Raw genomic sequence first — 15431 nt, 5'->3', positions numbered from 1 at the left:
GGTCAATTGCACCTAGGGTGACCAGATAGCAAGTGTGAAAAATCAGGACATGGGGTGGGGAGTAATAGGCGCCTATATAAGAAAAAGCCCCAAATATCAGGACTGTCCCTATAAAATCAGGACATCTGGACACCCTCATTGCACCTCAGCTCACACACCAAAGACAGTGTTTGTAGCCAATCCTGTAATAAACCAACTAACGGTTTATTAATTAAGAAAAGGAAACAAGAGTTATGTACAAGGTTAAAGCAGGTAAACATAAACACAAGTATTAGAGGGGTAGCCGTGTTAATCTGTATCCTTTACGCCCTAATAAATCTGTTAGTCTTTAACAGGGCCGGCTCCAGGCACCAGCCCACCAAGCTTGTGCTTGGGGCGGCACCTGGAGGGGGGCAGTGCGGCGCTCCGGCCCCCGGGGAGAGCAGGGCCACGGCCGGGCTCGCCGCCCTCCCCCCGGCGCTCTGGCCACCCTCCCCCCCAGCGCCCTCCCCCCGGCCGCCGGGGGGAGAGCGGCGAGCCCTGGCTGGGGCTCGCCGCCCTCTCGCCGCCTTGGCCCCTGCGCTCTGGCCGCCGGGGGGAGAGCCGAGCCCCGGCCGGGGCTCGCCGCCCTCCTCCCAGGGCTCCGGCCGCCCTCCCCCCGGCCGCTGGGGGGAGAGCGGAGCCCCCGCTGGGGCTCGCCGCCCTCCTTCCAGGGCTCCGGCCGCCCTCCCCCCGGCCGCTGGGGGGAGAGCGGAGCCCCCGCTGGGGCTCGCCGCCCTCCTCCCGGGGCTCCGGCCGCCCTCCCCCCGGCCGCTGGGGGGAGAGAGGAGCCCCCGCCGGGGCTCGCCGCCCTCCTCCCGGGGCTCCGGCCGCCCTCCCCCCGGCCGCTGGGGGGAGAGAGGAGCCCCCGCCGGGGCTCACCGCCCTCCTCCCGGGGCTCCGGCCGCCCTCCCCACGGCCGCTGCGGGGGGGCGGGGGAGGGGCGGCCGGCAGCTTTTTCGCCTGGGGCGGCAAAAAAGCCAGAGCCGGCCCTGGTCTTTAAGGTGCCACCAGACTCCTCCTTGTTTTTATAAACACACAAATGAATTACAGTCTTAGGTTCCAAAAAGTAATAGAAGCTGCTGTAATGTGCAAGCTCTATATGTCCTTTAGGGCTAACCCGACCTAAGTAGCTTGCTTATCCTTAGAAATATTGCCGTCTCCAAACTCCAAGCAGCATAATGATACAGTTCCTTCTGGTCAGGGATTTTTATTCCCTTCCCCCAGAGTGCAAGCTGTGATGGGATGAGCCTTTGTGCACTTCCCCTCTTCAGGGGCTTGGGGAAAACAATCAACAAAGTCTTTTGTCTACTTACGTTCCAGAATGGTTTGTCTGGTGTCTATAGGCCTTTTTTGGCTGGACAGCAGATAACATCTCTTGTGGTAAGATAGTATCTCACATTTGGGTAATGCTTTTCTCCTGACTGTGGGGGTTTACAGTTCCATGGCAAACACTTTTATAGTTACAGAACAAATGTTTAAATATTACCTTATAACATGAGAGAGATAGTATAAGTGAGATTAATGCATGCAGCAACTCACAAGCATTTCATAAAGTCCAAATACTGAACACATCTCTATAAATCTAATACCTGTTTTAAAATCACTAACACACAGGTGAGCCAGACTGGTTTCCAATTGTACATTTGTCTGTGTACATTGAAGCTGAGGGGCCTTGAAATGAGCTGGCATCTGGTCTGCCAGTGTCACAAATATATTTAGACTTTTGTTAGTAAAAATGTTCCATGGATGCCTATCAAAGAGATGGAGTAGATGTAGGCATTCTTATGTCAGTCCTTATTTCCAGGACACCTATTCTAATACCTTTCTCTAAAACCAGATTGTGTTTGTCAGACTGGTATGTGCAGCATCAAAGCCAAAGATGGGTGGGGGAGGGATTGTTTCAGAGAGAAGAGGAGGAGGGAGCTGTTTGAATGCAGTGATGTAATTTGGTGCAGAGTAGGAATGAGCAAACCTGTTTAGAAAAAAAATAAATAGAACCCCTCAGGCCTCCGAGACTTGACCCAAGTTCAGTCAACCCTTTCATGTATACTGACCTTTGATAAAGTAAACATTGGGCTAGATCTTCAACTGACGTAAATCAGAGTGGCTCCATAGACTTCATCAGAGCAACGCAGATTTACATTAGCTGAGGATCTGGCCCTCTGTATCTAAGCCAATGCTCTGCAGGCACATAGCAGGTACAAAAGAGATCATTGTATTAAATAACTACAAAAATCCTAAAATAAACTTCAGCAGCTAAAAGTTTAAAGAGGAGTTCAAATGTTTTTTTTCATGATAATTCAGAACTATTTTTTCTATATCAAAGTTAAAGAAAGCTAATTCCATTCTCCCAATTCACCAGTAACTGTTAGAGGTGCATCTGAAGAAGTGAGGTTCTTACCCACGAAAGCTTATGCTCCCAATACTTCTGTTAGTCTTAAAGGTGCCACAGGACCCTCTGTTGCTTGTTAGAGGTGATTCACTTGCTTACACATTGGAACAACTCACATTGTTGAGACACTGAAGGGCTTTAATCCCACAAACAGAGGGATAAACTCAGAGAAGTAAATCTGTGTGAATCAGCCTGCCATACATGAAGACATCTTGTCTGAGGCCCATCCATAGTTGAATTGCATGATATTTAATTTACACATTTAGTAAGCGGATGTGAGCGTAAGTGCCAAACTCAGAAGTAAGGTGTAAAGTAGAGTAACTTAGACTCCCCTATGCCCACTCAGACCTACTTGTATTCAGTTTACCGAGTTGTAAGGGAGTCAAGTTGTTATAACCTACATACAATGAGGATAGAATAAGGTGAAAGTCATATACTGACTTAGACTCACAGCAGAATTTGGCCCAAAGTATCTTATAGTGTCCATTTAAATGGTTGTACATGAGCTGAGGACCTGCTCCATAATGATTTGCACTTATACAGCACTTCTATCTGAGAACCTTAAAGCACATGGCAAACCTGAATGTAATAAGCTGTGAGGTAGATGTTATCCTCTTTTTACTAATGAGACTGTGACGTACCCAAAGTCATATATGAAGTCTATGTCAGACCCTTGAATAGGAAAAGAAATCTATCTCCTTCTCCACCCTCACCTCCATGGATGGTTGATACTAGTCTATGCCATATTTGGCCCAGCTGTTCATACATTAAAGGCACATCTACTTTATCTCAATTAGTTTATATTCTCTGTCCTTTGTCTTATAGTCTCTGTCTCCTTTTTTCTCCCCCTCCCTCCTATTTTTCTCTCTTTCTTTTTGTTCTCTTTCTATTTTGCTACTGAAAAAAAATGAAAACCAGAAAAAAATGGAGTTTCATTTTTCTTTTAAAATATCAGAAATCTTCAAAACCGTCATGAAAATTAAAAACATAACATAACATAACATTAAAAATTAAAAACATAACATATTCAACTAGATCTATCATTAATAAAACATTTACATAGCTATGAAGTGTTACTTTTATTTTTTATTTAATAAGGTTCAGTTATAAAGGGAGCCTACCCACATTTGCTCTGTTCTTGGCATGTGGCAAATTACACCAGTTGATTGTATTAATAGAGCAGATTATAAGAACCATATGTATCATCTGACTTTAATGCTCACTCCGTCTGGGTCAGTTCAGCTTTTTTAAATGAGGCTATATATATATGAAGAAGAGGAGCAAGGGAGCAACCCTGATGGTTTCCCTAAGGTGCAGTTATTTGGCAATGCCTCATTACCTCTCACAAAAGTCATTGGCCACACATCTAAACCTTGGGTCAGTTTTATAAAATGTGTCCCAAATACTGTTCTGTCCAGGGAATACCCCAGGATATCCAATTTAACCCAGTCAAAAGCCTTTTTAGCAGCTAGTGTGCTTAGTATGCTCTCAACCAGACTGAATGGAGCAAACTATCCCGCTGTGTAGGAAAGATAGGAAGTATGGCAAGAGACCACCCTGGCTTAACCAGGAGATCTTCAATGATCTGACACTCAAAAAAAAGGTCCTACAAAAAGTGGAAATTAGGTCAAATTACAAAGGATTAATACAAACAAATAACACAAGTATGTAAGGCCAAAATTAGAAAGGCCAAGGCACAAAATGAGATCAAACTAGCTAGAGACATACAGGGTAACAAGAAAATATTCTACAAATACATTGGAAGCAAGAGGAAGACCAAGGACAGGGTAGGCCCGTTACTCAATTGGGTGGGGGGTGGGGGGAATAATAACAGAAAATGTGAAAATGGCAGAGGTGCTTAATGACTTCTTTGTTTTGGTTTTCACTGAGAAGGTTGGTGGTGATTGGATGTCTAACATAGTGAATGTCAGTGAAAATGAAGTAGGATCAAAAGCTAAAATAGGAAAAGAACAAGTTAAAAATTACTTAGACAAGTTAGATGTCTTCAAGTCACCAGGGCCTGAAATGCATCGTAGAATACTCAAGGAGCTGATTGAGGAGATATCTGAGCTATTAGCGATTATCTTTGAAAAGTCATGGAAAACGGGAGAGATTCCAGAAGACTGGAAGAGAGCAAATATAGTGCCAATCTATAAAAAGGGAAATAAGGACAACCCAGGGAATTACAGACCAGTCACCTTAACTTCTGTAGCTCAATGGAACAAATGTTAAGCAACCAATTTGCAAACATCTAGAAGATAATAAGGTGATAATAACAGTCAGAATGGATTTGTCAAGAACAAATTGTGTCAAATTGTGTCAAACCAAACCGATAGCTTTCTTTGACAGGGTAACAAGCCTTGTAGATGGGGAGAAGCAGTAGACCTGGTATATCTTGACTTTAGTAAAACTTTTTATACTGTCTCACATGACCTTCTCATAAACAAACTAGGGAAATGCAACCTAGATGGAGCTACTATAAGGTGGGTGCAAAACTGGTTGGAAAACCATTCCAGAGAGTAGTTACCAGTGGTTCACAGTCATGCTGGAAGGGCATAACGAGTGGGGTCCCTCAGTGATCAGTTCTGGGTCCAGTTCTATTCAATATTTTCATCAATGATTTAGATAATGGTATAGAGAGTACACTTACAAAGTTTGCGGATGACACCAAGCTGGGAGGGGTTGCAAGTGCTTTGGAGGATAGGATTACAATTCAAAATGATCTGGACAACTGGAGAAATGGACTGAAGTAAATAGGATGAAATTCAATAAGGACAAATGCAAAATACTCCATTTAGGAAGGAACAATCAGTTGCACACATACAAAATGAGAAATGCCTGCCTAGGAAGGATTACTGTGGAAAGGGATCTGGGGGTCATAGTGGACCACAAGCTAAATATGAGTCAACAGTGTAACACTGTTGCAAAAAAAGTGAACGTTATTCTGGAATGTATTAGCAGGACTGTTATAAGTAAGACATGAGAAGTAATTCTTCCTCTCTATTCTGCGCTGATTAGGCCTCAACTGGAGTATTGTGTCCAGTTCTGGGTGCCACATTTCAGGAAAGATGTGGACAAATTGGAAAAAGAAAACATGACCTATGAGGGAAGACTGAAAAAATTGGGTTTGTTTAGTCTGGAAAAGAGAAGACTGGATGGCGGGGGGGGGGGCGGCGCGGGGGACATAACAGTTTTCAAGTACATAAAAGGTTGTTACAAGGAGGAGGGAGAAGAATAGTTCTCCTTAACCTCTGAGGATAGGACAAGAAGCAATGGGCTTAAATTGAAGCAAGGGAGGTTTAGGTTGGACATTAGGAAAAATTTCCTCACTGTCAGGGTGGTTAAGCACTGGAATAAATTGTCTAAGGAGGTTGTGGAATCTCCATCATTAGAGATTTTTAAGAGCAGGTTGGACAAACACCTGTCAGGGATGGTCTAGATAATACTTAGTGCTGCCATGAGTGCAGGGTACTGGACTAGATGACCTCTCAAGGTCCCTTCCAGTCCTATGATTCTATCCCCAGGCCCCTCTTTACAAAATCTGAGTTCTAACAATTATATTAATTAATACAGAACGATCTAACCGGATTATATTTAATGTTATATTTTTGTAGCTATTTAGGCCCAGATCTACAAAGGTACTTAGGCAGCTAAGTCCCAGTTTTAGGCTCACTATGATCCACAAATTCCTGCCAAACCCTGTAGGTGCCTAAACTCACTTGGCGCCTAAATTTTCAGGGTAAAATTTCCCTTGGTGCTTAAACATCTGCCTCTGGGCATGTACATTGCTGCCTCACTCTATGCATCTAGCTGCCTCTCTCTTGCCTAAGTCCCAGAGCAATTCACAAACCAGAGAGGAAAGGCATTTGTCTGCCTAAGTCATCAGTGATACCTGAACCTGTAGCCAGCCTCTGAGCATGCCCAATGGATCAAGCCCCATTTAAAATCTGGCCACAGGAAGAGATAATGGTGGTGGTGCCCATCTTATACTTTTAGCTTAGTGGTTAGAGTACTCACCAGATATGTGGGTGGCCTAGCCACAACACTTCAAAGTCCTTCTCTTTCTCTTTCTGATCCAATGATTTAATTATATATACACAGTGGAACAGCTTCAAATACTTTGTCACTGGACCAGAGAGAGAGGAAATGATTCTGTAGCATTTATGGTTGCTACAAACAAAAGTTGTTTGTTTAATTTGTCTATTGTACTGCAGCTCTTCCCATGTCTAAGATTTAGAGTAATTGTTGATCTATGATTATATGAAGGATAGAGCTGACTGCTGTGCAATCAAGCACTAAGTGAGAGCTAACGTCATACTAAATGGTAACTCTCTGAAGATCCCATAAATCACAGAAATGTAGGCCTGGAAGGGATCTCAAGAAGTCATCAAATCCAACCCCCTGCACTGTCGCATGACCAAGTAAACCTACACCATCTCTGACAAGTGTTTGTTCAATCTGTTTTTAAAAACCTTCAATGATGGGGATTCCACAAACTCCCTTGGAAGCATATTCCAGAGCTTAACTACCCTTATGGTTAGAAAGTTTTTTCCTAATATTTAACTTAAATTGTCTTTGCTGCAGATTAAGCCCATTCTTTCTTGTCCTACCTTTAGTGGACATGGAGAACAATTGATCACCATCCTCTTTATAACAGCCCTTAATAGATTTGAAGACTTATCTGATTCCCCCTTCACTTTTGTTTTCTGAGGACTAAATATGCCCAGTTTTTTTTAACATTTCCTCATAGGTCAGGTTTTCTAAAATGTTTATCCTTTTTGTTGCTCCTCTTCTAGATTCTCTCCAATTTTTCCGTATCTTTCCTAAAGTGTGACACCCAGAATTGGATATAGTACTCCAGCTGAGGCCTTCCAAGTGCTGAGTAGAGCAATAGTTACCTATAATATCTTATATATGACAGTCCTAGTAATACATCCCAGAATATTCGCCATTTCACAGCTGCATCACATTGTTGACTCTATTCAATTTGTGATCCACTATACCCTCCAGATCCTTTTCATCAGTATTGCTACCTACCCAGTTATTCACCATTTTGTAGTTGTGCATTTGATTTTTCCTTCGTATGTGAAGTACTTTGCACTTGTCTTTACTGAATTTTTCTTGTTTAATTCAGACCAATTCTCTAATTTATCAAGGTTGTTTTTGAATTCTAATCCTCTCCTCCAAAATGCTTGCAACTGCTCCCAGCTTTGTGTCGTCTGCATATTTTTTAAGCATAAAATCAACTCCATTATCCAACTCAGTAATGAAAATAGTGAATAATACCAGGCCCAGGACTGACCCTATCTTCCCAGTATGACAGTGAATCATTGATAATTACTTTCCAAGTACGGTCTCTCAACCAGTTGTGCACCCAATTTATAGTAATTTCATCTAGTAGGTAGCCCTAGTATGATGAACTTTAGAGATTCTAGTAATAGACAGGACAGTTTCAACAGGTATTGTTCAAACAGCCCAGGGTGTTTTTAAATAGATATATTTTCTCAACTCCTTATCTTAATTTTGATGAATTGCTCCAGGTATTATGGCTTTGAGAATCATTGATCTTCTCTAGGTTTAAAAATAAGTAGGTAATAGACCCCCAAAATACAGGGATTGCTACTCATTAAATGCAGTTTACACACAATAAAGTTAGCTGATTCTCGAATTAAAATATTGTTTCACCTTTATCTACACATTTTCATTTACTGATGATGAATTTATTATGAAAGTGTTCACACATAGGTCTCATCTGCTGACCAGCAGGGCCCGGCTTATATAGTACTGATGGTCTCTCAGTTAATTCGTCTGTTGATAATCCTCCAAGTCAACATCCCTTTGGCAGCTTGACACATCTTTTTGTTCCTGTTGCACCCCATGGTCATGTCAACATGGAAGGTGACAAGGGTCAAGGGAAACATTCGAAAGGCATCCAAACCACTTGGCAAGAAGGTGAGTTTCACACTTAGTGATTACCATTTGTTTTTGTCTTGGAAAGATAATACGCTCTGTGCAAGAACAGTGGCCTATTTTTAAGCTGGCTTTTAGAGGGAATAAAAATGACAATGTCAGCAGCAGCTCTGGACTTGAAAGTTACAGTGTAGGAGGTCACTTTTCAATTTGCTTTTACACACGTGCTATGGGAGCTCTCAGTAGGGTCACTCTAACCTTTGTCACTCTGCGTTGATTCCCAATAGCATGGATTCACTTGCTATCTGGTTAGAGTTTTGTCTCACTTGGGATGAAACTTTGGCAGGAGACATTTTGATTACAAAATAGTTAATGCTGAAATTAAGCTTGTCATGCCACACAGAATAATAAATGCTCTTCTCCACTGCGTATACTTGAGGAGATTTGGGGGCTGGGAGTGGGACATGTACCATTTTACAGTAGCAGTGCCTCCTTAAATCAAGGTGAAACTTCTATTAAGATCTGCTTGGACTGTAATTATCCAGTCAGCTAATATGATGAATTTCAGGCAGTCCGTTAAGGAGACAATATCATCACAATGTGTTTGAGGTAATGTATGTTATTGTGGGATGTTACACTAGAGAAACTTGACAACATTTTTAAGGAATAGGCCAATGAGGAGAAGCCAAGTACAATATAAATTAAATCTCTTTATAGAGGAACAATGATAACCATATGGATTTAGTTGTTAGTGCAGCAAATGTAGACTTCTCATAACTGGACCCAACAATACAGGATGGCCTCTGTTCCCTTTTCCTTTGTAAAGCCCTGTTTTTCAGGGGTTCATATCTGACTGTATCACTTTAAAAAGTCCCACCCAGAAGTGAATGTTGATTTGACCATTTATAAATGATGGGAGATAAAAATATTGGCTGGCCTCTATTTAGGCAAAACTTTTATTGGCTTCACTGGGAGTCTTGCCTGAGTGAGGGATGAGTCTACAGGAATTGGGCACTTTGAGAGAGAGTGTGTGTGAGAGTAAGAACTTGAGGGAAAGGTGGAATTGAACCATCTGTTCCCATTGGCTAAACCCAGAGTTTCCCCCATTAGAAGCATGGAATGCTGATGCTCGTTTTTAAGGAAGGAATGAGGTAGGAGTTTGGGAGTTACCTTTGCCACGGGAAGCTGAAGGCTGTTTGAAAACTATTTTTTTAAGGCTGCAGACGGGAGTTCTGAAATGCAAGGAAATATCACAATCATTCCTTATTTCAGATGCCATCTCTGGAAACAGAACACACTCTGTGCTCTAAATAAGTGAGCCCAGCATTGTCTCTTTGTGAGTGGCAATATGTCTTGAGCAGCCGTAGCAGCAGAATTTGTGAAGATTAGAAAATCAAATTATAGTTTGAGAAAAGAAATCCTGCAGAGTCAATGCATAGTGACATTCCTCACCACCGAGCTAGGGGATATGGTCTACAGCGCACAGGAGGGGTCTGTAGGTCAGAACACTAAGGTGCGAGTCCCTGCTTTGCCCCTGACTTGTGTGACCTGGGACAAGTCATGTCATTTCTCTTGGTTGGAGTATATTTGTCAGTAAAATGGAGATGATAATGTGGCAATGTGCACCATATTAACTGGTAATAAATAATATTTACTTCACAGGGGAGTTGTATGGCTTAAATAACTAACCCTTGTAAGACATATTGAGATCCTTAAATGAACGATACTATATATACATTCTACATGAAAAATAATCATAAAGTCACTACAGCTAAGGGCTTGCACTAGCTGGAACTGAAGTCTGCACATTGCAATCAGCTGAAAATGTTTGAGACTTTTCATGCCACTATAAACAGATCTTCACCATAAGAGTTGATTAGAAGGAGGTTCCACTCTGGATCTATGAATCAGCGCAACCAAGAAGCTTTACTCTGTAGAGACGGCACAAACCCTAACATTCAACTGATTCTAAAAATCTCATGTGCCAAAGGTTTTTCTGAATTCATTGCTCTGTCCTAATAAAGAATGTAGCAGTGGTTGTACCAGTAGGTAATAGCACTGGGAAATACTACGGTTAAACAGTTATAAAGACTTCAGATTCCTCCAAAGGTCAGTACACAGCTGTTTAATCTTACTACACATGGGTACACAAAACAGACCTGTGTAATGGGGAGCTATGCTTCTTTATTAATGCCTCCCACCTACTCTACTAAGAGGCTTTGCAGCTGCTTGAAAGCTCCGTGCTGACTGTGACAACTTCTTTTTCTTCAGCTGGAATTCTGCTTAGCAGATCCAAAGGGTCCTTCTCTCCCCTTGTGAGCAGATTTGCAATTCCTGGGTATTTATTTTTTCTTTCCTGTTTTTATAAAGGTGCTGATCAAAAAAATTGTCAGTGAATTTTCTCATTAATTTACTACCTCTCATGTCTACTACTGAAGTCAGTGGGGAGCTTTTCCATTGATTTCAAGGGGCTTTGGATTGGGCCCTCTAAGAGGTATGAGCTGCTATCATTCCTCTCCGATAGCTAGCTATGAAACCTTAAGGATGGCCTTTGGAAGGCTGGTCCTACTGTTAGCTGGCAAGTGACCATTTCAGCAAAGTGACCTGGCTCTCCCATATAGGGCTCAGCTGCACTGGAACATGACAAACCAACCTAGTGCACTTAAAATATTGGGGCAAGTTCTGGCCCTACCTGTTTGTGGGATAGAGCCTATAAACAGCAAAGCTGCCAGTATCTGGAGGCGCCTAAGCAAATCCTGAAGGAAGCCAACCTTTCTGAAGCAGCCATGTATATTGAATGTGGCCTCTGGAGCCTCTGACTTCATTCCTGTCTTGCCTGGGGCTGCCTGGGAAGTAGAGGATGAAATCATTGCCCTCTCAAGCACTGTGCCCAAAGGTCCTCGGGATCAGGCTCCCTGGTACATGTCAGTGAGGGATTGCAGAACTCCTTACACTACGTAACACAAAAGTGAGGACTTGGCCCTTGGTATGCAGTTATTCCTGCTTGCTGCTTAAAGAAACCACAAAGCTTTTGTTACAAAAACGCTTTAAAACTAGGGCTGTCAATTAATCACGATGAACGCATGTGATTAACGCAAAACAAATGTACCTGCTTTTTTTTTAAAATGAGCATTAATCACATATGAGGATGCCGTGCTCTGGGGGGCACCGCTGCGTGCCTCTGGGGCAGGGGTGCCCCTCCTCCCCCCCACCCTGCTCCACTTGCCTCTTCTCCACCCCAGCCCACCCCCATGGAGCTGCCCCTGGCCACTCTGCTCCGGACCAGGACCCTGCCCCCTGATTCTGCGCAGAGTGGGCAGGGGGATGATGGCAGGGTGTCCTCCCTCCCCCTGCCCATGTACCTGGATGCTGCTGAGCTGGGATCGGGGAACAGGGAGCCTGTCTGCTGCTGCTGCTGGCTCAGGAGCAGGGCCAGCCTTAGGGGTGGGCAGGCTGGGCCACCACCAGGCGTCTCCCGGAGCAGGGGTGCCCCTCCTCCTCCCACTGCTCTGCTCTACTGCTGTCTGCAACCACCGCTTCTCCTACATCGCCACCCTGGGCAAGCTACTCAGGACCAGGAGCCTCTCGTCTTCTGTGCAGAGCGAAGGGTTGGCTCATGTTGGGGTGTCTTATGTACCTGGTCTCTGCTGAGCTGGGGTGTGGGTCAGGGAACAGGTCTGTGCTGCCTCTGGGTCATAGTGGGAGAAATCTCCATGTCTGCCACTCCAGCAAGCTCTGCATAAGAAGCTCCATCTCTCTGTTTCCTGCTTACAACTGTTTCTCCAGACTTTATGCCTCTAGTCTCCACAGCCTAAGAACCCAAACTACTAGCCCCTGCATTTTCCACCAGGCCAAACCCCTCAGCCCACCTGACTTTATCCTGCCACCCGCTGTCCTTCCATTGTTTCCAGCTGCTTTTACTATGTAGAAGGAGCCTAATTGTGCCTTCCACTGAACCTGAAAGAGTACTTGGCTCACCTATTGGCTTTAAAGGGACTTCTGTGATTGTTTTAGGATCAAAGATGCATTTGATGGCAGTCATTAGCATCTTCCAGCAGAATAGCCCCCTATTCAGGAACAGAATATGGCCTGACCCTACACCCCTGAGGTCAATGGAAGATTGCCATTGATCGCACAGGGCCTGATACAAAGCTTACTGAAGTCAATAGAAGTCTTTCCATTGAATTCAGCAGGATTTCAGTGAGCCCCAAAGGGAACAAGGGTGTTCTCAAAAGTTAAAAATACATTTCCTGCACATTTAAAAGTGGTGGGCTTATATTTTTTAATAGAGTACTTAACGCCAAATGCAGGATTTGCTAAGCCAATGAAGAAAGTGTTACTCCAGATGATAGCACAAGCACTCACATCAGTGCCAGGAGGGCCATGTACTTGTCTCTGCAGTGCTGTGAATTCCCTCTTTGATGGAAGCAAGTCTGGTGACCTAGTTGCCATTATACACATCTCTTCTCTTCCATGACTTCTTTTCTGTTGAAAAGAAAAACAAAAAAAATGGGTTTGCTTTTTCATAATTCTCCTGAGTAAAGTTTGTTTGTTTTTAGAAGAAATTCCCTTTGCTCAGTTTCCCACATGACTGTCCCCTGCTCAGTCTTATCTTGGAGTGACTCACAGCATGGGTCAAACGGTGAAGAGAAACTTTATGGTAACCTTTTTGTAAAAACTGTTTTCTTTGGACTCTCTGTTTGTGTTTGCAACCAGTAGGCAATTTCCCCTTCTTTCAGCTTGAGCATGAACTCCTTCCACTATGCTGTATTTAATGAATTCTGCTGAAATGCATATGCAGTATTTTAGCCATGCAAATAGGTCTACTTTTGTACCCAAAGATACCTCCCACACCTCTTAAACTTGACCAACATCTCTAGCTATCTCCTCAGCTGCGGTACATTTCCACAGCTCTGCTGACTATAAAAGAATGTTCACTGACATGAATGGAACCATTCCTTTTTATACCAGCTGAGGATCTAGCCCCTTGTATAGATCAGTGATGTTCTGGAGGAAGTTCGCAGGAGCCCTTTGTTAAAAATTTGCCACCAATCTGAAAATACCATGTGGGTGATTACCCTGTTCCACTGGCATTCACCACTGGTGTGGATACTACAAAGTCCTTCTTGCTAAGGAATACTTACTCTGGAAGCACTGGAAATACTTCTGATTAACATTTTTTTTTTTTTTGCCTTGGGAATGGATCAGGTTGCACAAAATGGTAGGCATTTCCTTAGAGAGGCTACCTCCAGGCCTTCCAAAAGGTTTTTACCTCCATCCCCTGTACAAATTACACAAACTGAGCACTGTACTACACCATCAATTTACTCCAAATATTTTTCAGAAACAAAGTATAAATATTTGAATTAATATACGTAGGTTTGCCAAGTGGGATTGACTCCCCTTCTTGCTTATTGTTATGAGTTTTAAAAGCATTTCTGCTATAATGAGAAAAATAAACAGGTGACCCAATCACCTGTACTCTCTGTAGTCCTGACTCAGCAAACAATCCCTATTCAGCAAAACACTTGAGCATGTGCTTAACTTTAAACGGATGTTTAAATACCATTAAAGTCAATGGAACTTATGATATGTGATCAAAGTTAAGACTATGTGTCAGTGCTTTGCTGAATAGAGACCTGTGAGCACACAGGCCCACATTGTCATCACAGGCTAAGGAGGACATTTTTATGAGTCCTTGTTCAAATATTGAAAACATATCACTGGAACAGGGAGGAAGAGTGAGAGCAGACAAGAACCAATCATAATGGTCATAATTATTTGCTTTCATTTGCTCAGCAGTCAAACAAATAAGGATATTTACAGTTCTATTCCCCAAAGTTCAGAAAAAGAAAAAATGGAATAATGGCAGAATGGAAATAGTCTTGATTTTTAAAACATGCAACAATATCTCTTCAGTGGTAGCAGCAGTGAACTTTTCCATGTCTCATTTGCTTGTGTTCAGTTTCATTCCTACAGTAGTGCAGCATGGAAAAACTGGGACCATAAAATCCTCTTTTTTTCTAAACTCATTTGTTTCGCTTTTCACTCATGAAAGAAATATTTCCGTTTCTACAGTATGTTCATTTCCAGTGGCTTGTTTTCCGTAACAAAAAACCTCCAAAACCCTAGAGATTTTTTTCTGCAGGCCTAATGTCTGAATCACACTCATGAAAAGTTTGCAGTATACTTCACTGCAGGACTGTACCTTATTCCAAATGGCATTCGTGTAAATTCAGTGCAGACAGTTTTCTTTCTGGGCCAGTCCAGGGGAACCAAGATGGTCAATTAAAAGACAAAAACCATCTACCTTTGTGTTCTACACACAACTGCAACCTCAACTTCCAGACCAACCTACTGTCAGACTTCTCATTTGTAAAGAAGATACTGTACTTAGGAATAAATCTATGGTAGTTAATTATTTGTTATAAACTATATGCTTTGTTAATTTAGACCTTCTGATTCAGGAAAGCATGGCTATTCTGGACAGCACTGAAGCTGGGATTTAAGTGGAAGGTTAATGATAATAAGCCTGTATTAAGTGCTTTTCATGGAGTCTCATTTTTTAGGGTTATTTTTTTCCTATTCCTGAGCTATCATTTTTGAATAAAAATTGATTTTCACAAATCTCTCTGTATTTATTCAAACACTTTGTGTGAACAAATGTCAAGCTACTGATTATCCCAAATTGATCACTTCAGCTATTTATTAGCATGATCATTTTTTGTATTACAAGAGCAACTACAGTTTTCAGCAGAGATTGGAGCCCCAGTGTTTTAGGCACTAGGTGAACATTTTGTAGGAAATAGGCTGTTCCCCAAAGAGCAGGTTGTCCAGTTGTGCAGTCTTGCCATGTCAATCTCAAAGGACCTAATCAAAGATGGTAATGCATTATGGAGCAGCTTGTAAAGAACCCTGCACTAGATCCTAAGGGCCACCAGGAGTCAGGACAACAGCCAAGCAAAACATATGCAATAGGTCTCTCTGGTAGAAGAAAAGGAGAAGGAACCTGATTTTCCTGTCACCAATTCCAAGTTGTAGTCCTGCTGTCCCATCTCACCAGCAGTCCCATCCTCGCCCGTGTGCTCCTCTATACTCCTCAGACATG

The sequence above is a fragment of the Malaclemys terrapin genome, chromosome 3, assembly GCF_027887155.1.
Source record: "Malaclemys terrapin pileata isolate rMalTer1 chromosome 3, rMalTer1.hap1, whole genome shotgun sequence".
In the NCBI taxonomy this organism is placed as follows: Eukaryota; Metazoa; Chordata; order Testudines; family Emydidae; genus Malaclemys; species Malaclemys terrapin.
The sequence above is the reverse complement of the archived record's forward strand: the minus strand, read 5'-3'. Positions refer to the sequence as shown.